Source organism: Camelus dromedarius, chromosome 5, assembly GCF_036321535.1.
Source record: "Camelus dromedarius isolate mCamDro1 chromosome 5, mCamDro1.pat, whole genome shotgun sequence".
NCBI classification, from domain to species: domain Eukaryota; kingdom Metazoa; phylum Chordata; class Mammalia; order Artiodactyla; family Camelidae; genus Camelus; species Camelus dromedarius.
In genome coordinates this window covers 63,732,640-63,758,145 of record NC_087440.1, presented here as the reverse complement: position 1 = coordinate 63,758,145, position 25,506 = coordinate 63,732,640, and the positions used below count along the sequence as shown (strand labels likewise).

At 33.5% G+C, this 25,506-nt stretch overlaps 1 protein-coding gene across 9 annotated transcripts in view; it reads right to left on the bottom strand.

Annotated features, from left to right (window-relative positions):
* The window catches only part of GPHN (gephyrin), a 430,038-nt gene that overhangs the window by 284,154 nt on the left and 120,378 nt on the right, over positions 1 to 25,506 (bottom strand). The window lies entirely within an intron of this gene.

Below are 25,506 nucleotides of genomic sequence, written 5' to 3'. Positions count from 1 at the left end.
TTTACATACAGTGAGGAAACAGATTCTTTTCAACAGTCATTAAGAAAAATCTGAAGCACAATTCATGGAACAGTTTCACTGTTGATCAAAAGACACCGCAGTTTTGGGGTATTTATTTTTTCATTATAGAAAATGAAGATGAAAGCATCAAATTCTTGAAAGTAAATGAAACATAGGAAATATCACTAATAGTTTATAATTAATGTTTATTATGTACTGAAATGGCAGGTCTGACATTCTCTTCAGCTATTCAAAATATATTCAGGTTTAAAAAGGTGAGCACTATGTGTTAATTATATGATCTCATTTAACTAACTGAAGAACTTCAACTACTGATACAGCTGTAATTTTGTTCTGAGGAAAGCTCACACACACACAAATCAATAAGTATTATAATAAAGGTGATTATGAGGTGGTTTCACAAACCAAATTTAATATTTCCATTGCTTGTGCTTCCATTTATTTAAAAATTAAAAAGCATAAATACTCATCATTCTAAGCAGTTATTATTTCTGATCTATTAAAAAAACATAGTTGACACCACAACTCAACAATGAGATGAACTGACCTTGTCTTCCCACTTAGAGATATTAGAAACTAGATTTCTTTGTAACATTCCTAAGTACCCCACCACACTACTGGAGTGCCTGTGACACAGCTTCCTCATCTCTGACCACACCTCCATTTATTCAGATCTTGATAAAAAGTGACATGAAATCCAAACTGTATCAACAAAATATCTCAAGGATTAAAAAAAATCTATATCAAATACCAGTGTTCAGTATCATCAATACCAAGAGGGCAATCTAAACTTTTCAAATTTCAAGATACCGATATAGACAAAATAGTCCCTTTAGACTGAAGAATGATTTTGTTTGGCAACAGGCAATACTTCTTATAACATAATTCATCCAGTGACTAAATAAACATTACCAAGTACCTAAACCATGTCCTAGGTATTGAGTTTAAAAATAAATGAAAGACTGACCCTGGTTTTAAAGAGCCCATAGTCAAGTAATGGTTGTCAAGTAATGGTTCTCAAGTAAGGAATCATCTGTGGAGCCTGAAAATACATTGATGCTTGAGTCTCATTTCTGGGGTACAGCCTGGAAACTGGGATTTTTTTAAAGCTTCCCAGGTAATTTTAAAATGCTACCAAGCAATTAAGAATACTAGTTTAAAGGGACAATTTGTTCAGTTACCTGAAGCTGAATTTCACAGCTAACTCAATTGGGTGGGCCCACAAAGATATTATACAGCTTAAGATTAGTTGCAACACAGGAATTTTACTTAAGTTTTTCTATTCCCAGATGGATAACTGGTAACACATGTACTGTATAGACTTTTTTTCATTCAAATAATATTTGGTATCGAGCTCAGTTAAGGATATGTTCAAGTATTTGGGAAGTAATATTTTGTTGTCTAAAGTAGTTGTGTGATATGCAACAGTTTCTCATATGGGCAAAAATATTAGCTAAGCTTTCGGACTGATAAGAGAAAATAGCAATCCTATTACTCACTCAGTTGATTTCCAAAACAGAAAGATTCTTCCTCAACCACCAATACAGAATTTGAGTATTTCAGGCACCTAGTAGTCATATATTTATTTAACATATCAATTCATTTATTTAACAAGAAAATATTTCAGGGCATACTTTTGTTCAGGTACTTCATTAGATAACAGGGATCCTAAGATGAATAAGGCACAGTCCCTGGCCTCAAGGATTCAGTCAAGTAGGGGAGCTCTAAGTCTACAGTAGTCAAGAACCTTGAAAAGTATGATCCGAAGATCAGCAGCATTTGTATTACCTGGGAGCTTGTTAGAAAAAAGGAATTTCAGGTCTCATCCAGGACCTACTGAATCAGAATCTGCATTTTTAGAAATACTCCTCAAGGAGATATACATATGCACTTTAACTGTACTAAACATACCTTCTAACCATGTACCACTCTAGATATTCTGAGTCTTATTTTTCTATCACATTAGATCACCTGAAAGCAATTTACTTCATAATTGTTTCTGCACCTATAAGATATCTTTCATTTTGAGATATACCTTAATATTTGGCTGTTACCAGATAGGTACCATTCAGGATTTCTGCATGAGCCATCTTGATGAAAAATTTCTCTTCATCTGATACAAGACTGATACTGAAGGCACTGTCTGTTTTAACAATTATTTTCCCATATGTAGAAAGTATTTCTTTAAAAATGTAATGTCTTGAGCTTCCAGGTTAGTATAGTGAAGGTGTATCAAAGAATTTCTGCCTCTCAACATTTAACAATCCCACTCCTGGGCTTATATCCACAAGGAACCCTACTTCAGGATGACATCTGCACCCCAATGTTCATAGCAGCACTATTTACAATAGCCAAGACATGGAAACAGCCTGAATGTCCATCAACAGGTGACTGGATAAAGAAGAGGTGGTATATTTATACAATGGAATACTACTCAGCCATAAAACCCGACAACATAACGCCATTTGCAGCAACATGGATGCTCCTGGAGAATGTCATTCTAAGTGAAGTAAGCCAGAAAGAGAAAGAAAAATACCATATGAGATCGCTCATATGTGGAATCTAAAAAACAAGAACAAAAACAAACAAACAAACAAAAAAAACCAAAGTGTAAATACAGGACAGAAATAGACTCATAGACATAGAATACAGACTTGAGGTTGCCAGGGGAGCAGAGGGTGGGAAGGGATAGACTGGGATTTCAAAATTGTAGAATAGATAAACAAGATTATACTGTATAGCACAGGGAAATATACACAAAATCTTATGGTAGCTCACAGAGAAAAAAATGTGACAATGAGTGTGTATATGTCCATGTATGACTGAAAAATTGTGCTGAACACTGGAATTTGATACAGCATTGTAAAATGATTATAAATCAATAAAAAATGTTAAAAAAAACTAACAAAAATGAAAAAGAATAAAAACTACAGAAAAAACTTCTACTAGCAACAATTAAATGAGAAAAAAATAATACAGCTTTATGTTATAAACCATTTCTATAAATGCAACAATACAGTACAAATACAACTACTTTCATAGTTAGCATCTTTGCACCCTCCTCTTTCTCTGGCTGTTATTTCCAATTTATATTTTATTAGTCATAAATTTATACACCATTTATAATAAATAAACTTCAAAATAGCTTTGAAAGTGAACTTGGTGTGAGTTACATTTAATAAACTGGCACAGAGTCTCAGGAAAGTGAATATATCATTTAATCATTCAGTTTAAGAAACATTCCAATGCCTACTGTGTGCCAGGAAAATGTAGGGATAAAAATTAAAAAAAAAAAGCATGACAAATATCCTTGATATCAAAGAGCTCAGAGGTATGAAAAAATTAATATGGTACATCAACATATCATGGTTAGTGCTATTACAGAGGTATGCCCATGTTAATAACTGTTTTACAGACATTATATTTATGAATATATAACATTTTCTTTATCATAACTAGAATGGAAACTATCACCACAGAGATTTTTAGCATTATTTTTCTCTTGCCCAGGAGTAGAAAATCCAATAAAGAGAAAAATGGGGCAGTAACAGAGATAAGAGGAAGTAAGTTTAGACAAGCCATCATTCTCTACATCTACCTAGAGTCTCATACTCATCTACCATAATAGATTTTTTTCTTTTCTCTACATTTATCAATGGAAGTATGAATCATTGAATTAAGCAGACCTCACCAATGTAAAATCATTTGAGAAATGTCACATTTTCCTTTGGTCTATTAGAGAGTTCTGATATAGCTACCTAACAAATTTCAATTTGCACTTAATGAGACATAGCTTTAGGGTCATCTCAGTAAAGTCTCCTAACTCCTCCAGGCAATTTGTACCCCGTGTGTGTTCCCAGTCGTTCCTTTGGAAAGCACTTTTCACATTTAACTGAAATTTACTTGTTTACATATCTCTTCTGTAAGAGTCATCTCCAAACTTTTGATCAAGCATCTCCATCAGTAAAACAATTTCTGAATATTATTTTCATATACCTCTGGACTAAAGCATTTAACATAACATACTTAAATAGAAATTTTAAAAAGATGAGATAGAGATAACATTTAAAATAATTTTCACTTTATTTTACTAATTAAATGTGCAAAATGTTTTTCTCAACTGATTTTTTATGAGAGTAATGTGGTTAAATATGCACTACTTTAGAAAATCTTGGTTTGATATTTTGTGATATAGTAACTAAAAATTAAACAATAGTCTTAAAAGACAAACAGACTGAAATAGAAGTACAATATTAGCTATACTTACTAAATCATATAACATTTATTTTTCAATCTCATCCATCAAACATGCAAATAACTTTTTGAAATGGGGCTAATAAATTTCCATCTTTCATGATATTAATTAGTTATTCTTACAAATAATTAGAAGATGTTACTTTTTAAATAGTTTTAACAAATGGGTTAAAAGTACACTAAAACTCTTCAAATGGAGGACTATTAAATGGGTTAGAATTTTGTTTCCTAGATTTTCTTTAGTGTGCAATGACTAGTTTTTATAAATGACGCAATATCATTTCCACCAAAAAAAAAACAAAAACAATTTTAAGTATCCAAGTATCTTAAGCATGTTTTTGTATTTTAGAAAAACTGTCTAAAATCTTCTTTCATGTCTTTTTACTCAAGTTGTTCCCTGAGTTATTTTAATTTTTCATTTATTTTTCTAGGCAGATTCTTCCATTCCTTGTCCATTAGTCTCATTTGCATTCATGTATTATCTGGGCTAAAAATCTTTTTCTCTGCTCCTTTTTGGCTTTGTCAATCTATTCCAAGTTACTTTAAAACTAATATTCTAAAATAAATTTTCTTAAAATCTTTAAAAAATAACTTTTCTTCATTGGAGAAAATATCAACACATTTTCTAAATATTTGTTAATATAGTTGAAACTTTCACTAAGTTCCTAAAAAAGTAAATGTAAAATAATATCTATCATCTACTAAAGTAAAGCATATAGCTGGTGATTAAAATGAAAAGTGTAGGGGTTACTGGGATATTTGAGGGGGTAGTAGAGATATCAGGTAAGCAGGTGAATTTACCCAAGGAGTATTTATGCACTATTTTTCACACATATTTTCCATTTGCGTGTATATGAACATTATATACATTCATAACATTTATTTTTAAAAGTATGTATGTGTGTTTATATAATCTTTAGGACACCTTCTGCCCAGAGAATATCCCAAAACTAAGATTGCTGTTGCATTTCAATTTATCATTTGTTATTCTCAGATACCCACAAAAAATGTAAACCCAGATGCCACTTCAGGATAACCATATCTTTTCCCTTCCAAGAAAGTGAGGGCTGTTCTTTTATTCAAGTGGTCTAATTCTTAACCCCTGGACTAATTTCAGTTTAGTTCTATTCATTTAAATACCAAATACTATAATTTTCAAATACTGTATGTACTACTTACAAAGATATTTTAAATGTGAATGATTAGAGATGTAATCATAGTTGATCTTAATTAATATAATGTAAGACCCTACAGTGACTGTGTCAAATGGTTGTGGACAACACATTACTATTATTTAGGATAATCCTTTTTTTGTACTTTCTTAAGTTCCTTTTATCAATATCATTTTCTCATCCTTTATTAGAATATAATCCTCTCACTGCTGAAAGAAATAGAAATGAGTAGATGCAACTATACCACATTTCTAATTATAAGAGTATAATTAATTTGTGCTTGGGCATCTATAGTATATTATTTTGAATGAAGGTAACCTGGGTCCACATTCTGCAATCATCACAATAGTGTGGGAACACTACTATGGTGAGGAATTAGTAACTTCAACTGCTTTACAGAATACCAAGGATTTGCTCCTAATGATGGAATCCCACTGATGCAAGTTAAGCACCTGGCAGAGTACTTAGGACACAGTAAGTGCTGAATAAATGATTACTTTTGTTCTTTTTCAACATTATTTGTGTCGAGCTATGCTAAATATAGAGTTACTCTACAAACTATCACCTTAAAAGACCCAAGTAGAGCTCAGGGTTCATGGTAATCTTTTTATCACAACTTTGAAAAGCCAAAAATTGAAATGACATTTTTAAAAGGAAGATAAACTGTAAAAGAAAATAATAAAGTGATTTATAGACCTAAATGGATTTAAGAGATATGTCTTTTGATCTTTTTATCCTATTTTCCATAAGGCTTTCCCTGAACTTACGAACCAAATCTTATGCATATTTGTACTCCCCACTGATTTTAATAGGTGAGCTGAATAAATTGTAATGATTCTAAGGACATAAAGCTTGTTCTAAGATTGACTAGACTTCTGAAAGGACACTGAAATAAATAGTTAAAACTGTATAATAGTAAATCAAACACATTATCTCAAGATGACTCCAATGCAAATCCTCAGCAAGCTACACAATATAAGAAATGCAATTTCAGGCTTTCTCTAATCAGGGAAGACTTGTTATGTAGGAAAAGAGAACAGCTGAAATACAAAAATATAAATTAAAATCTCCCTTAGGCATCTAGGATTACTTTGCTCTGTATCAAAACAAAAGAAAAGAGAGCTATAACACCAATAGTTTGAGAGTAATTCAATATTAGGTAGTCAATATATTTCAATCAAAATCAAGAGGGCTTTTAAAACAGAAGAGAGAACCATTATCACATTAGTATACCGAGTTTGGTCCCCAAAGTTGCTAATCACAACTGAGAAACAACATTCACATGTAGAACACACTGCTAGAGTCTTCAGGTTTCTCTTAATATATGTGTGTGTGTGTGTGTGTGTGTGTGTGTGTGTGTGTGTGTGTGTGTGTGTGTGTGTGTGTGTGTGTGTGTGTGTGTGAGAGACCTGTTATCACCATCACTTTTTTACTATTGATAAAATATAGGTTTCTTTGGTTTCTAAATCTAGGTTGGCTATATTATGGCCCACTGCTAAAGAACTCAGCAGGGTAAGGATAAATCTGCTTATCCCATGAGATAATGGCATGAATATTTATCCCATTTTATAGAGATACCACACTGAATAAGAAAATTTATGTGACTAGCCTGATAATGATCAAGAAGTTTAATAAGATTTTAAATTTTATTATCAATGTAACCAATAGAAATATCAAAACATGCTGCTTCTAAGGTTGATTCTTTGGAATAACACTTAATATGATGTGTGTGGATTTGTTTACATATTAAAGATATTACCAGATCTAAGAGAAAAAGGGATGATAACATGTTCTTGTTTGATCTTTAGCCTTAAGACTCTCAAATCTCAATGGCAAACAGGTAATACAAACTCTTGCCTCAGGGAATCATAACTTTGGATATTAATCTTTCTAATGATTAAATTGTTATGGGTTTTTATTATTTGTTCTATGCTTTTTATTCTTTCTGAAGAGTATACTTTCTATACTTCAATGAGGCAATGGCAAATAATATTGGAATGAACAGTTTGGATACTAAGAAGGCAAACATAGATGTTTATTAGAATATAGTTATATTTTGCTAATATATTATATTGTGCGATTGGTATTCTTCCCATTCATTATCCCCCATTCACATGCTTTACCAACATATTCTGTTCTTCTAAAAGGATTTGTTCAACCAGTAACTGTGGATGGTAGTAACATAGCTCTGATCTCCAGATTCCCAACTCTTTACTCACTTTTACCATAGTTTCAGGGAGCTCTTCTCGTCTTACATAAAATTTCTCCCTCTGTGCCTACTTCTACGTATCAACTTTTTCACTCAGAAACTCCTGATTCTTTTATCCAATTTGTGCTATTTCATGAGAGCAAAGGTCTATGTTCTTACCATGGTCCATGGTTTGTATTTGTTGTAAAATCATATCCAAGTGTCTATACCTATGAGGATTTTCCTGAGGATCAGGGGTCTAGATAGCCATAACCTCCAAAAAATTAAATATAACTGCTCTAGTAGGCCACATGATATAATCACATCCAGGCAGTAATGACACATCACTTAGTATAACAGTGTAAAAGTAGATATGCATCCAGATTATATAGTTTAGTATTTCTTGACTATCTTCTTATTTCCTATTCCCAGTACATCCTGACTGGTCTCAAATACAGTAAGACTAGGAACCATAAAACTAATTATACACACTAAAGGCCTATATTAAATTATTACTTACCAATCTTTTTACCTTCTACATTTTCTCACTATTTAGCCTGTCCCATGGATGAGGCTTACTTAAAAAATTGTGTACTTATGTGGGGCCATAATCTTTCTTTTTTTAAAAAAAAGCTTTATTGAGATATGGTTTATATAGCATAAAGTCATACATTTAAAGTATACAGTTCAGTGATGATTAGTATATTCACAGGGTTGGGCAGCCATTACCATAATCCAACTTTAGAATTCATCACCACTCCAAAAAGAAACTTGGTAAACGTTAACAGTCCCTCCTTCCCTGATTGAGACAGCCCACACAACCACAAGTTTACTTTCTCTTTGGATTTGCCTATCCTAGACATTCACAAAATTGGACCATACAATATGTGGTCTTTTGTGACTGGCCTCTATTACTTACCATAATGTTTTCAAGATTCATTCATGTTGTAACATTTATCGGTACAACATTCTATTTTTCTTCAAAAATTTTATATTGTGGTAAAAATATTTACATAGTAAGTCTGACACCTTAACCATTTTTAAGTGTACATTTCAGTGGCACAGTGGCATTAATTTCATTCACAATGCAGTGTAACTACCACCACTATCTGTTTTCAAAAGTTTTTCTTCCCCTCAAATAAACATTCTTCATTCAGTGTTTGCTTGGCTGCTATAAACTCTTGACTATTTTTGGAAACAGAGTTCTGAAAAAGTTGACTCTAACAGTTTCTGCTTTTTTAAAAAAGAGGAATAATTCTTTATTTTTTTAAACTGAAGTACAGTGGATTTACAATATTGCTTTAGTTATAGATGTATAGCAAAGTGATTCAGTCATGTACATATACTTTTTTTAGATTATTTTACATTATAGGTTACTTCAAGATATTGAATATAGTTTCCTGTGCTATATAGTAAATCCTTCTTTATCTACTTTATGTATAGTAGTTTGTATCTGTTAATACTATATTCCTATTTATCCTTCACCCCCTCCTTTCCCCTTTGGCAAACATAAGTTTGTTTCCTACGTCTGTGAGTCTGTCTCTGTTTTTGTATATAGATTCATTTGTCCTATTTTTAAAATTCCACACGTAAGTGAAATCATATAATATTTGTCTGACTTACTTCACTTAGTATGATTCTCTAGGTCCATCCATGTTGCTACAAAGGCAATATTTCATTGTTATGGCTGAGCAGTATTTCATTGTGTATATATATTCCATATCTTCTTAAACTAATAGTTGGTTGATGGGCACTTGTATGGTTTCCATGTCTTGGCTATTGTAAATAGTGCTGCTGTGAACATTGGGGTGCATGTATGTTTTCAAATTAGAGTTATAATCTTTTCCAGATACATGCCCAGAAGTGGGACTGCTTGATCATAGAGCTCTATTTTTAGTTTTTAAAAGAAACTCCAGACTGTTTTCCATAGTGGTCGTATCAATTTACACAGCCACCAACAGTTTAGGAGGGTTCCCTTTTCTCCATACCCTCACCAGTATTTATTATTTGCAGACTTTTTGATGATGGTCATTCTGACAGGTGTGAGGTGATACCTCATTATGGTTTTGATTTGCATTTCTCTAAAAGCAATGTTGAGCATCTTTTCATGTGCTTTTTGGATATCTGTGTATCTTCCTTGCAGAAATGTCTATTTAGGTCTTCTGTCCATTTTTAAATTTTTTTTGATATTGAATTGTTTGAGCCATTTGTATACTTTGATATTAATTCCTTGTCAGTTGCATGGTTTACAAATATTTTCTCCCATTCTGTAGGTTGTCTTTTCATTTTGTTGATGGTTTTCTTTGCCATGCAAAAGCTTTTAAGTTTGGTTAGGTCCTAGTTGTTTCTTTTTGCTTTTATTTCTTTTGCCTTTGGAGATTGAAATAAGAAAATATTGCTATGATTTATGTCCAAGAATGTTTTGCCAGTGTTCTCTTCTATGAGTTTCATGGTGTCATGTCTTTGTATTTAGGTCTGTGGCACCATACAGTGTACACACCAACAAACTCCTTGGCTGTGGGACCCATCGCAACAGCTTGAGTGCAAACAATGGGCTCCGATGTTCAGCAAGAAACACACCCCGAGGCCCTGCAAGGGGTTTCTGTGCAGCTAGTTCTCTCCCAGGGCCCGTTTGCTGGATATTCAGCACCAAGCTACTGAACATAACTAGCAGCCCCACCTAAAACACATTTTAGACTGAGAAGTGTGGCAAGGTGGCAGCTGTCAGTGCTGGTCTCTTTCAACTCCAACGGCTAGCAAACCAGCACATGTCCACTTCTTACAAGCAGAGTCCAGGTCCCTTCCAGCCCCTCTCTCTGTCTGAGCCCGGGGACCTCACAAGCAGGTATTGAGGCTCCGCAGAGCAAAGCTCTGCCCAAGTGGACCTTTCCTCCCTCACAGTTCCCTCCCATTGTTGCTGGTCCCATCCTGATGCCTTCTCCCTGCCCCATCCTACCTGGTTGTGTGGGGATCTTCCTTGCAGCTCTGGCTATATGAGATTTGCCAGTTCCCAACTGGTTTTCTGTGAGAACTGTTCCACATATAGGTGTATTTTTGATATGTCTGTGGAGGGAGGTAAGCTCTACATCTCCTAGTCTGCCATCTCGATCCTCTCCAATCAGTTTCTGCTTGTTTTACAATGTTTCTGTGGAGGGGGGGAGCTTGGGGCTCTAAGACTAGCTATTCTACTATCCATAATTAACTCTAAATAGATATGCTATATTAAGTAAGAAATTTGCCTAGGTAAAACTGCATGTTATCTTTAGTGTGGGCTCTGTCTCATACCCAAAGATGATTTTCCAGGGTAAGAATTCTGAATATGTTCCAGTTTTCCTTTTATTCTTTATTTCCACTAATAAACAATATCCAAACTTTACAAACACAAATTACTAGGCATGAATTTTATTGGTTTGAAAGCAAATTCAACAAGCTTTAAAGATTCAATAGCTTTATGCATTCACTACATGATTTTATTGCCATTAATCTTAAATTAGCTCATGTGGAACCCACAATTTGAAGATAAAAAGATACTTTCAAAACACTTTAACTATTATATTTTTCAGTTCTAAAATTTTCATTTGGTTCTTTTTAATAATTCCTATTTTCCTGCTAAGATTTCTTATCTCTTCATTAATACAAGCATGCTTTCTTTTACTCCTTGAGACTGGACATAGCAGTTACTTTAAAAATCTTTGTCTGTTAATTTCAATAGCTGGGTCATCTTGGGGTTAATATCAGTTGACTGTCTTTTCTCTTGAAAATGGGTTACATTTTTTTGTTTCTTTATATGTTAAATAATTTTGGACTGCATTCTGCACATGGTGACTAATATGTTGAAGAGATACTAGGTTTTGTTATATTACTCTGAAGAATGCTGATTTGTTTTTATTTTAATAAGTAGATGACTTGAGTAGATTTAACTGCAAACTGTCTGCTGTGCAGTGGATGGCAATCCAAAATACAATTCCTTTAGTGCTAGCTGCATTGCTTGTAGTTTACTCGGCACATTCATGGTTCATAGGTCAGCCAGAGATCTAGGGAGCTTATTTATAGAATATGAGGCTTCACTTCTTGGCTCTATCCTTTCCAGAATTTCCCCCTCTCACTTTAAAGCAGCTGTGGTTGTCCAAACTCTGTTCCTCCAGACAGTAAGCCTACAGATTTCAGCTGCCGTAGGCCAAACTGGGACCTATCGGGGGCTAAACGTTATAAAAATGGGATACTCAACCAGTGCCTTTTTCCAAATGTCAGAATCTGCTTGCTTTTGGTCACTCTCCAGGGCTTTCACATAGTTAAGTTTTTGTTTAGTCCAGAATTTATAATTGTTATTTGTGAAAACAGATGGGTGCTTCTGATAGGAGCTATTAGGCTATACTGGAATAGAACTTCCCCTCAGATCAGTTTAAATACCTATTATTTTATTTCTCAATAAAATTTAATACCACCTCTTATGAGTCTGGCATTTAAAGCCATTCTACTCACTGCTGTAGAATTGGTAATATGAAAATAGGCTATGTGAAAGAAGTTTGATTTAATGTATCACCTGTTATACAAACTAGGTTCTAGAAATGACAGTGAAAAAAATAAATGTTCTGTATTTCAACCTGTTCATATTTTTGGTACCACTTTTAACTTTGGGGACCCAAATGAGGTTCATCTTAGTGATTTTTCATGACTCTAAAAATACATGCTTAATAAAAAGACAAAAATAATTTAATATAGATATAAAAAAGGCATAAAGAACTGAAAATTACCAAAATTTTACTGGCGATAACCCATTTAAAACTTGTTAATCATCATATGAATTTTCATACATAAATAAATACACATATGTACACACAGATGCACACACACACGTGTATTAACTTTCTTCTTCAATTCAACAATGTATCATTAATAAGTTCACTCTGATGATTTTTAAGGCTACATAAAATATTCTTTATATTTTAATTTTAAAGTCCTTGGATAAATATTTATGCTGCTTTTAGTTTTTCACATCTATAAACAACATTATTTACCTTTATACATTTTCTAACTGTGAGCCACTGGGTGAAAGTAGATCTGTCTGGCTTGGGGGCAAGACAGACCTGGGTGCCATTCCAGTTCTAGTCGACTTACTAGCTTTGTGTCTATAGGCAAGTTACTGAAATTCTTTGAAACTTGGACAACTGTTAAGAGGAATAAAGTAAATAAGAACATGAAAACATCTACTGTAATTCTGGGTACATAACAGGAACTTAAAAAATAAGTGCCTCTTTGTGCATGGACACACATACACATTATAAAACTATTAAGAAAGCTAAGATACATGGTCAAACCATATTATTTATTATTGACTTCTGTACACACCAAAATTTGGTGTGTGTATACATCTTCATATTTAAAATATATAATGAGTAGGACATAAAAAAATTTGTCATAATTATATCACCTTCTTTCAAATGTCAGTGATTTGCCTCCAACAAAGTTTTGTATATGATATGGCTTTTACTTTGAGCATTTTATTCCATGCTGAATATAGCTGAGTAAATAACTGAACATAGATAACATATATTATGTAATTAATTTAATTCTGTTTAAAAATCTCCTTAACAAAAACCATCTCAAAACAATCTTATTCACTGATATTTAGCCCCATGTGAAATACAAAAGGTCTGATTTGCGATAACTTCTATACTAATCACTGTCACTATGGTTTGGTTTTCCATGAGAATATCAGTGGTAAGAATATCCTGAAGATGTTACAATATAATCTATTAGTAAAGAATAGCAGAGAAAATTCATTTTAGCAAGGTTAAAAAAAGTATAGTATTCTGGTGGAATTTTAGCCAAGACGTCTGTGTAAAGATATTATGTAATAATTAGCAAGAGAAACAATAGAACACTGATCTATCTGGAGGAAGCAAAAAATAGCAGAAAGATAGGTAGGGTTAAACTATCTTTTCAAAGAGAGCCAACAGCCTAATCTGTTCCTTTTACCAGATCAGATTGTTCCGATGTTGAGAGGAAAATTACCTACTCCACGTTATACAATGGTAAGGCTAAATTCTTTTTTGTTTGTTTGTTTTTTTAAGGGACTAAAGGATCAGAAATACAGTAGAGAGAAAACCTGCCAATTTGGTATTTTTTATATTTTAAATATATGCATTTTTCATCATTCCTCTGGGATGCTCCTACTCTGAGGAGAAGATAACATGGGTAAAGGGGCTCTAAATTAAGTGAATAGTACCAGAAAAGGAGATCAAAATCATCAACAGTAAACAGACCAGTCAATAACACTAAATTAATTGGGTTGGGGGAGTGAATAAATTTCCAGTTACAGGTTCTTTCCTTATGCCTTAAAGACCCCCCAACATTCATTATTCTCCCTAAATATGAGTTTTCCTTTTAATTCCTTAGCTCAGGGATTGGCACTATCTTCCATGAAGCTGTCTAAGCTAAAAACCTGAATTAATCTTTATTTCTATTTCCATTTCTCAATTCTACTTGGATCTTATCACTCAGCTGTCATTTTCTGTATGTTTACTATGGACCAGGCACTGTGCTAAGTCCTTTATGAACATTTAACCCTCACAATAACAACAGTAGGTTTTGTAATCAAAAAAAGATAGGGTTTTTTTTAATCCATACTTTTAGGAAAACACAGAATGATTAACATACAATTCAATTAAGGTGCAGAGCCTGCTTTATTAACCACTGACACACCTCACTACTTGCCATTACTGTTAGAAAGCCTTGTCTTTATCATCACTCATCTAGGTCAGTATAGAGCATCCTAAGTGTTCTGCCTCTATGCCTCCTTCCAATTCACTTTGATAAAGATAGTAAATCTTCTGAAATATATCTGAAAATGTCTTTGTTTCAAAATCTTTAGAAGCTTCCCTCCCCAAGACATACAAATCATTTACAAAGTGGCTCCAATCTAACATTCCAGCCTCATCTCCTACAATTGTTCTTAATGATCCCTTGACTTTAGCCAAACTTGCATTTCTCAAAAACTGTTTATTCATGTGTAGTGTCTTTGCTTACATTTTTGGTTTTTGCTTTAGAAGCCCTTCCCATCATGTTCTCCATGAAGAAATCCTTTACCCTCTAAGCCAGAGTTAGTCACTGTCTCCTCTGTGCTCTAAAACAATTTTGTATATATTTAACATAGAAATTGTATTTTATATCAATAAGATTGTCTCTTGCACCAGACATTCAATGTCTTCAGGATCATTCATTTAATCAACAAATATTTATTCACTAATTATAAGTGAAAAATTAACAAGCTGACTTACATTTAAATCTGAATTTCTATTCAAAGATACTTTTAATATAGTAAAAAGGGAAGCAACAAAGTGTGAGAATAAATGTGCAATACATGTATCAACAAAGGACTCATACAGAATATATAAAAAATGCCTACTAATAAAAAAGAGGCCTAACCTAATTTTTAAAAAGTGGAAGCCATTAACAGTTATTTCAAAAAAGAGGATATTCAAATAGCCAATAAACATATGAAAACATGATCAATATTTTTTTGAGATTTTAAAAAATTAATTTTTTTTAACTTTTATTGAGTAACAGTCATTTTACAATGTGTCAAATTCCAGTGTAGAGCACAATCTTTCAGTTATACAGAAACATGATCAATATTATTAGTCATCAGAAAAACACAAATTAAAAACATTTTTGGTCACTATTTCCTGAAATGATTAAAACTTAAAATGACTGACAATATGAAATATTAGTGAGAAGGTGAAGCAAACTGGAGTTCTCCCAAAATGCTGAAAAGAATATAAATTCATACATCTACTTGGGAAAACTGTGTGCAGAATCTAGTAAAATTACTCATGTATATACTCTATGACCCAGTATCTCTAGTTCATATCTAGCCTATTAGGTGGATTTCTAAGGAGTATGTGTACATATGTGCATCAAAAGACATGTTCAAGATTGTTTATTGCAGCATTATTCATAGTAGCTCCAAACAGGAAACAACCCAAATACCTTTCATCATAAGAATGGATAACTAAATTGTACATTTAATAACAACAACAATACACACAGCAATGATCCATCGATATAAAGTTCAAAACAAGTAAAGATAATTCATAGTGACAGAAATAAGACAGTAGTTACCTTTGGGGAAGAGGGAAGGTGTATTGATTGGAAAAGGGCACAGGGTGGTTTCTGGGATACTGAAGATTGTATTTCTTTAGCTGTGGTAGTTACTCAGAGTGTTTATTTTGTGATAATTTAACAAGCTTTACACTTGTGATTTGCGTAGCTTACTCTATGTACAACTCATATAGAATATTATACTTCATTAAAAAGTTTATTTTAGGAAATAGAACCCAAACAAGAGCTATGAAACTGGATGAGATAACCAAGGGAGTTTAAACACAGAAAGAAAATGCTAGATAAATTATTATTGAATAAGTAAGTGGGTAAATAAGGGATTTAAATAAATTTAGGAACAGCATTCTAATTAAGAGAATGGATATCAGAAAGTCACATATTGAAGTAAACATTTCCTACATGAGTTTGCAGTATTTATGTAGAAAGACTGGGAGAACATTTTACATGCTACTACTAATTCTCACTATCATAAAAGAACCCAAATTCTAGGCTTGAATCTGGCTCCACCACTACTTGCTGTGTGACCTTGCACAAATCACTTAATGTTCTTTGCTTGTTTTTCTCATTTATGAATAGGAACAATAATACTACTGACCTCAAATGTTTGTTATGAGGATTAAAATGAGTTAGTGTTTTTAAAGCAATTACCAAAGTGCCTGATTCATCGAACATTAAACAAACAGCCACAATCTTGGCAAAAGAATTTTACTTTGTGATTTGACTTTACTAAAGCTTATTTAAGTCAATAAACTGAAAAACTACTAGATATAACAAGTGTTTCATAAAAAGTAGTTAAAAGATTTATACACAAAACAACTTTTAAATACCCTATTAATAATCAGTTAAAAATACAATGCAGGAGTTCTGCTTTTAGGTAGAGTGTCGTAGGTCACAGCGGGTCAATATTTACATGATAAAGAGTAGAGAAAAATCAGATAATTTTTTAAATGCTACTTTTAAAGACACTGAAGAGCAAAAGAAACAATAAATTATACAAAATAAAATTCCAGAAATAGGAAAACTTTTCTGAGTTAAACTGATAATCTCCAGCTTTTCCTACCTACCCAACCATCCCCATGGGGGTATTTGCTGATTTTGGTCACAGTGCTAAATCATCAGCTTTTCCAGGCAGAGAACCTATACTGAGAGGAAAAGAAAGCAGGAAGCTTTCAGACATTTAGAAATGAGAACCCTGAATAGACTTAAACACATGACCTTTTTTCTCCTTGGAACAACTGTGGCTTGCAGTGCTGTACATAAGGCTATAAAGCTAGACACAAAGCTTATGAAAGGCAGTGTGAAATTTTTTGCATTCTTCACAGTGCTTAAGAAACAAAGACCTGCTAGGGACCTGACCAAAGAACAATACAAGTTTCTGCTTCAAGATATTCACCAGTTTTTGAGGCTTATACTGGTTAGGCTAGAGGCCAAAGAGCTAGGCTGGAACCTAAGAATATCAAAGCTAAATCTACTGTAGTGCAGGAATGAAGGGATGGAAACCCACTATATTCTCAACTCAGCTCAATTCTTGACTAGATTGGAGTGATAATTTTCTCATATTTCTGCCTATCGGTAGAAAGGAAGACGCTATGATAGATGATAAATCATCTATAACCAATATGGTTCTTCTGCACATAAAATAAATTTATAAAAATTACTTGGCACGCCAAGAAAATAAGACCCAAAACTAGGAAGATAAAACAGATGAAAAACCGTACAACAGATGCATGGGGAGTTCACAGCCAAGAACTTTAAACTATGACTAATATATTCAAGAAAATAGAGGAAAAATAAACAAAATAGATAAAATGATGGAGAATTTCATCAGGAAATGGAATCTATAAAAAATTAAATGGGCATCGTAGGACATAAAATTACAATATCTGAAATTCAGATCTAAATGAGTAGGTTTATTAGGATTAAAGAATGTAAACGTAGGTCAAAAGGAAAAATGCAGAACACAGGATATTAAATTCAAAGACAAATCAACAAAAAAGTACAAATTGATGTAGAGAAAGTAGAAAGACTGAACAAAAAGAACAGGAAAAAAATATGTGAGATAGTCTATAATTATATGTATATTAGACCTTTATATAATATATATATACACTTAGATCTCAGAAAGAGAAATACTATATATAATTTGGAGCTATTTTCTTAGTGGCTGCTCTAGTGTTTACTGTGTAACTTCTCAGAATCTACTTCAGATTTAGAGTAATAATTTCATGAGATACAGAACCAATACTCCTACAGAGTTCTATTTTTGTCTTACTTTTTTGCTACTATTGTTATCTATACTACATATATATTTTTGTACACACAAATACACACTTATCAAATCCAACAAGTACTGCTATAATTAAGATTTTATGTAATTTATATTTATTGATGAAGCTGAGAAAAGAAAGAAGTATGTATTTATAGAGTTTGTTCTATTAACCTTCTCATCTACTATTTCTAGTTCTCGTATTTTATTCTTGTGGATTCAAGATACCATTTGATGTTATATACTTATTCCAATGCAGCTTTGCTCTCCCACCTACCTTCTTTGGGCTGTTATTGTCAGATATATTCCATTTCTATACATTATAGGCTCAACAAAAGTTATATACATACTGTTTTATACAATTGGTTTTCAAATCAGTTATGAGAGAAAAGGACAAATATATGCATTTATACTGCCTTTTATTAATACATAAATATCTTTGCAAGTGCTCTTTATGTGTGCTGTGCATGAATTTGAATTACTGTATGCAGTCACTTGCTTTCAGCCTGAAGAATTTTCTTCAGTATATCTTGCAAGGTGTATCTGCTAGCAATAAATTCTCTCAATTTTTGTTTATCTGGGAATGTCTTTATTTCAGCTTCAATTCTGAAAGACAGTTTTCTTGTATACAAGATTTTTGGTTTGTCAACAAGTTTTTTCTTTCAGTACTTTGAATATGTCATACTACTACTTTCTGGTCTCCATTTTTATTGATGATAAGTCAGATGTTAATTTTACTGAGATTCACTATGTACATGGTGAATTATTTTTCTTACTGCCCTAAATTTTTTTACCCTTGTCTTTTGGCATTTTTATTATGATGTGTGGTATGAAATGAATGTCTGTCCCACTAAAAGACCTATGTTGAAACCTTAATCCTAGTGTGATGGTATTTGCATTTGGGGATCTTTGGGAGGTAATTAGATCATGAGGGTGAAGTCCTTACAAACAGGATTAATGTCCTTATAATAAAAAGCCAGGGAGTTAGCTAGCTCTTCTTCTCATGTGAGGAATGCAAAGTCAGCTGTCTAACCTACAGAGGGTCCACACAAGAATCTGACCACACTGACTGCATGATCATGGAATTTCAGACTCCAGAACCATGAGAAGTAAATTTTGTTGTTTATGAGCCACCCAGCCTATACTTTGTTACAGCAACCTGAACTTACACTAAGACCAAGTGTGTGGGGATGGATCTTACAGAGTTTATCTTATCTGGAACTGATGGAGTTACTTGGATGTGAAGATTAATGTTTGTAATTAAATTTGGCCAAGTTTTCAGCCATTGTTTTTTTTAAAGTATTTTGTGTGCTCTTTTATCTTCTTCTTGTACTCCCATTTTCCATGTTGGTATGTTTAATGGTGTCTCACATTTCTCTGAGGCTCTGTTCATTTGCCTATCTTTAAGTCTGCTGTCCACTCAGAACTGTTGTTGAGTGAGCCCCACTGGCGAACCTTCCATTTCATTTATTATACTTGCAACTCCAGAATTTGCATTTGGTTCTTTTAAAAAAACTAATACATATTTCTACTGATAGTCTCTATTTCATGAGACACTGTTATCATGGCTTCTTTACTTCTTTAGTATGGCTTCCTATAAGGTTTCTTCCTTCCTTCCTTCCTTCCTTCCTTCCTTCCTTCCTTCCTTCCTTCCTTCCTTCCTTCCTTCCTTCCTTCATCCCTTCCTCCCTTTCTTTCTTTTCTTTCTTTCTTTCTTTCTTTCTTTCTTTCTTTCTTTCTTTCTTTCTTTCTTTCTTTCTTTCTTTCTTTCTTTCTTTCTTTCTTTCTTTCTTCCTTCCTTCCTTCCTTCCTTCCTTTCTTTCTTTCCTCATATTTAGATAGACTGCTTTGAAATCCACCTGCTAAATTCAACATCTAGAACATCTCACAGGTAATTTCTGTTGTCTGCTTTGTTTTCTGTGTATAAGTCACACTCTCCCATTCCTTGCATGCCTTAAAATATTTATTGAAAACTGGACACGTTATATAATATATTGTAGCAACTCTTGATACTGACTCCCCTCCCCACTTCAGGGCTCTGTTGTTTGCTTATTTATTTGTTTACTGAATTGGCTATCTTTAGAAAGGATGATTTCCACCCAGTATGAAACTTCTGATACTCCTCCTCAGAGGGTGCACCAAGGTACATACAAAGTCACCTTGGGAAGGTAGTGGTTTTAATAGGGCTTTCTTTGACTGTCTTGTCTTTTCCCTTGATCTCTCTGTTAAGCTATTTGCCTATTTGCTATCACTTCTAGTTGTTATGCTCTACTAATTGCACTACTGTGATAAGTAATGCCTGGGGACATACATCACTTCAGAGTCTGATCCAATTAAATTCAGAAAGGATAGTTTTTCAGCCCACCTTTGAGGTATGTTCTGATCCAAGGAAGACTCTTTCTAGCTGACCCTTTCCCAGGTTCATTCTGATAAACTAATTTAGCTTCTTGCTCTTGTAGAGAGATTATCAGCTTCCTCTTAATTGTTTACCATCAAAATACCCATTGTTTTTTAGGGTGACTTTAGGCCTGAACTACTACTTTCTGTTTCAAATAAGGCCGTTTCCTTTGGGACGAGCTTCAGAGCAATATGTTCTTATGGCCTAACATGGATAAAATCTTTAAGCCACTGTTCCAAGTGCTGTGTAGGAGTGTTAGCCTTTTGTCTGCTTGAGTTGCCTCCTAATTTGGATGTTCTACTCTATCAGCAAGCTGAAGGAGGGTGATAAGGCACCTAGTATTCCCAGCCTGCTGCATCTGAACTAGAGCTTCCACCCTATGAATGGGGGCTGGGTAAAGGAAGGGAGCCCCTGACTTTCAACTGCATTCATTAGGAACTTAATCTCTGCAAGTCAGAGTTGGAAGCCATGAGAAATGATGAAGGTCACCCCATCTTGGACAGATACCATAACCCTTAACTGGGAGCTGACAGGGAGAGGAAGCCCCATACTCTAGTCCTTATCTGCCTAAAGTGAAGTTTTCATCAAGTTGAGGAGGGTTGGAGGATATATCAGGTTGTGGCTAATTGCCACAGACTCTCACTATTTTATCTCAGATTTACTTGAAAAAATGTTGTCTTGTTTGCCGTATGTGTTTAGAACAATTTCAAGATACATTAAATCATTGTTTCTTTAAAATTTTTACCAGATATGGTTGATTCACTGGGGAATGAGTCCAATAGAGTTTCTCATTTAAGACTTGTAGAAGTAGATTTGGTGGTAATTCAATTTTTAAAATTATACCTCAATTATGCAAAAATATATAGATAAGTTAAAATAAAAATATAAAGATAAAGCATTCCATTTATAGCAGGAAACAAAAAATAGAACATAAACTCTTTGCCTAGTCATAGGTCTTGAACATTTTTCCTTTTATTCTCTAACAGTTTTTTGTCTAAATTTAAGTCTATTATCCATTTGAGTTAATTTCTGTATAAGGCTGAAATTAATTTTTTTGCTTATGGATGTCCAATTGTTTCAGTATTATTTGTTGAAAAGATTATCCAAAGTGTATTTGCAGCTTTACTGAAAATATGTAGAAAGCTTTACATATTTGTGTAAGCCTACTTACAGGTATCTATTCTGTTCCATTGATATATGTGTCTATCTTTCTGCCAATATTTGATTACTGTAGCTAATAGTAAACTTTATCATTGGATAGAGCTAGTCTTTCCACTTTGTTCTTTTTCAGTTATTTCAGCAGTTCTAGGACCTATGCCTTTCCATACAATTTTAGAATTTATATAATAGTATGTCTACAAAAAAAAAAAAACTGTTGGGTTTTTAATAGGAAGTGCACAAACCTGTATGTTAAGTTGGGGAAAACTGACATTTTTATTATGTTGAATCTTTCGATCTATAAACATGGCATATCTGTCCATTTTTTAAGTGTCCTTTTGTTTCTTCAGCATTTTGTAGTTTTTCAGCATATAGATAAGATGTGTGTTCCTTAGTGTGTACCTAAGTATTTAATTTTACTTGGAGTAACTGTAAATGGTATTATAAATTTCAACTACTGTCATTCATAAAAATCAATAGTTTTTTATTTGGTGTTGATCTTATATCCCTCAAATTAACTTAACTGATTCATTAGTTGGAGCTTTTCTGTAGCTACTTTTTTCTATATCCATAATCTTGTGATCTGCAAATAGAGAGTTTTATTTCTTACATTCCAATCTTGGTGCCTTTTAATACATTTTCTTGACACTGTGCTATTAAGAATTTATAGTGCTCAGCTGAATAAAAATAGTGGTAACAGACAACCTTGCTTTATTCCTGATCTTAAGAGGAAAGTATTCATTCTATCACCATTAAGTACAATGTTAGCTGTAAGTTTTTGTAGATGCCCTTTATTAAGCTCAGGAAATTCCTCTCTATTCCTAGATGGCTAAGAGTTTTTATCAAGAATGAGTTTTAGATGTTCTCAAACACCTTTTCTGCATGAATTGATATGACCATATAAGTTTTCTTCTTTAGCCTATATATACATACAGTAGATTATTACATTGGTTGTTTTTCCAATGTTGAGCAAGTTTTTACCTCAAATAAATCCCACTTGGTAGTAGTGTTTAATTTTTTTTATACTTTGTTGGATTTTATTTGGAATTGTTTAGTAGAGGATTTTAAGTTCATAACAGATATTGTCCTGCAGTTTTCATTTTTGTACTGTCTTTTTCTGATTTTGGTGTAATACCAGTCTTATAAAATCAGGTGGGAAATGACTCACTAAAACTGTGTAAAACAGATACTCTTCTTTAATGTTTGGCAGAATTCTCCAGTGAAACCACCTGGGACTGGAGATTTCTTTTTTAGGAGGTTTTTCATTACAAATTTGATTTCTTTAATGGTTATACAACTACTCAAATTCTCTGTTTCAGTGTGGTTAGTTTTGGTAGTTTGTGGGTTTTGAAGAAGTGGTCCGTTTCTTGTAAGTTGACCAGTTTGTGAGTATAAAGTTTTTGAAAGTATTCTCTAATTATATTTTTAATGAATGAAAGATCTGCAGTGATAGTTTTTGTCCAACCTTGATATTGGTGACTGTGTCTTCTCTTCTTTAACTTTGTTAATCTCTTAAAAGGTTTACCAATTTTACTGAGTTTTTTTTAAAAGAACCAGCATTTTATTTCATGGATTTTCCCCTATTGTTTTACTGCTCTCAATTTCACTGATTCCAATTCTTAACTATTTCATGTCTTCTTCTTACTTTGACTATATCTGGTTCTTCTTCTTCTAGCTTCTTGAGAAAGAAACAGATTATTCACTTGAGAGTTTTTCTCTTCTCTAAAAATTAGTGTTTTCATAGTATATCTTTTTCTATTCTTTTACTTTCAACCTACCTATGTCATTGTTTTTGAAATGAATTTCTTGAGAATGGCATATGTTGGATTATGTCTAAAAATTCGTTACATCATTTTCTGTCTTTTAATTGATATATTTGGATTATTTAATTCTTTATATATTAGGCCTTAAATCTGCCATTTTATTATTTCTCTTTTGTTTGTATCTTTGGTTTCTCATTCCTGTTTCCCTTTTTATGCCTTATTGTGGATTACTTGAACACGTTTTAGGACTCCATCCTAATTTATAGTGTTTTTCAGCATACTGTTTTGTATACTTCTTTTAGTGGTTGCTTTGAGTGTTCAATATATAGATGTAACATCACAGTGTACCAGTACTGACTGGCATTTTATCATTTCAAGTGAAATGCAGAAACTTTATTTCCATTTTGGCACTTTTGCACTCCCACATTTAAAATATGATTATGTTCATTATTTACTTTACATACATTGTGTACCACATTATATGGTGTTAAAATTTTTGCTTCAGTCTTTCAATGTGATTTAAGAAAATCATAAGAAACGAATGACCACTCTATTTACCCACTCCACTGTTCTTTCCTTTCTGAATTTTCAGACCTTCTCCTGTTATCATTTCCTTTCTCTTTGGAAAACTTATTTAGCCATTCTTTCGGGGTAGGTTTTCTAGTGACAAATTCTTTCAGTTTCCTTTTGTCTTAGTATCTCATTTCCCATTCATTCCTGAAGGATAATTTGACTGGATATAGACTTTGTGGTCAATAGTTCTTTCTTTCAGCACTTGAATAATGTGGCACTTCCTTCTGGTGCCATTGTTCCCCAACCTCTCTGTCCATCTTGAGTCTTTTATATTGGTGATGGTACTTTTCAGTTCACTAATTTCCATTTGGTTCCTTTTTGTAATTTCTGTTTACTGCATTTGTTTCAAGAGGATTAGCAATTGTGTGTTGAAGTTTTTTTTTTATGATAACTGCTTTAAAATCTTCGTCAGATAACTCCAACATGTGATTCATCTTCATGTTGGTGTCTGTTGACTGTTTATTCCTCATTCAAGTTGTGATTTTCATTGTTCTTAGTATGATGAGTGATTTTTTTTTACTGTTCCCAGGACATTCTGGATATTTACATTATGAGATTTTGAATCCTATTTAATCTTTTTGGCAGATGTCCCCTTGGTGAAGTTAATATGAGGGCACTGACACCACTCTGGCAAAAATGAAGCACTGATTTATACTGTCTCATTGAAAACAGTAGGGTAGTGTAGAAGTTGAGCTCTTCTTCCAGCCCTGCTGAAACCTTTCTCATAAAAGTGGGGCATCACCTTGCTCCACACTGTTGTTAGTATGAGTGGATATTCAGCTCCCTGCTGGATCCTTTTGACACTTAAGACGGGAAGTAGAAGGCTGACTCATACCAAGAGTGCAATATCCTCTCTACTGATGTTGAAGTACATAGGGATGGAGGTTCATCCCCCTTAAAGGCTGATGGTGGGCTGATGATAAAAGTTCAACTCCCCACTTGGTCCCCTCTACAATATTATGGCAGGGGAATTACAGCACTGTCTACTCTGCCATGTGAGAGATGGGGTGATCAGGGAGCTATTCTTCTGTCAACATGACCAGGGGAGAAATTCAGAGCTCTGCCACCTGCTTCTGTGGGATAGCAGGGGTTGAGGTGGAAGGTCAGCTCCCTGATTGGCTCTGCTGAAATTGTGAGGAAGCTAAGTAGTTTTCCCATTGGCATTTGGCTGGAGTAGGAAAAGTATGTCAAAAAGGCTCTCTTTCTGTGAGTCCACCCTTGTCCTGGGTCCTTTGCTTAGAGTGATCAGGCTCTTCTAGGTGCTTTTTTTTTCTGTGCCCATTGGTGGTTCTAGGTTGGAGTCTGGATTACATGGGAGACAAACAGAAACCCAGGTAACTCACTGCCTGAGGTCCTTAGGTAGTCTGATTACCTCTTCCCATCTTTCAGAATCTTTCTATGCTTTTTCATTTTGTAACGTCTAGGGATTTTTAATTATAAGAGGAAAGATTTTGGAAGGACCGGGCTAGTCCACCTTGGCTGAAACCAGAAGTCTCCTCAGCAGGAATACTTTTGAACTTAACAAACTTAGTGTAATATTATCTGAATCATTTACTACAAGAGCCAACAGAATAAAAAAAGAAAAACGA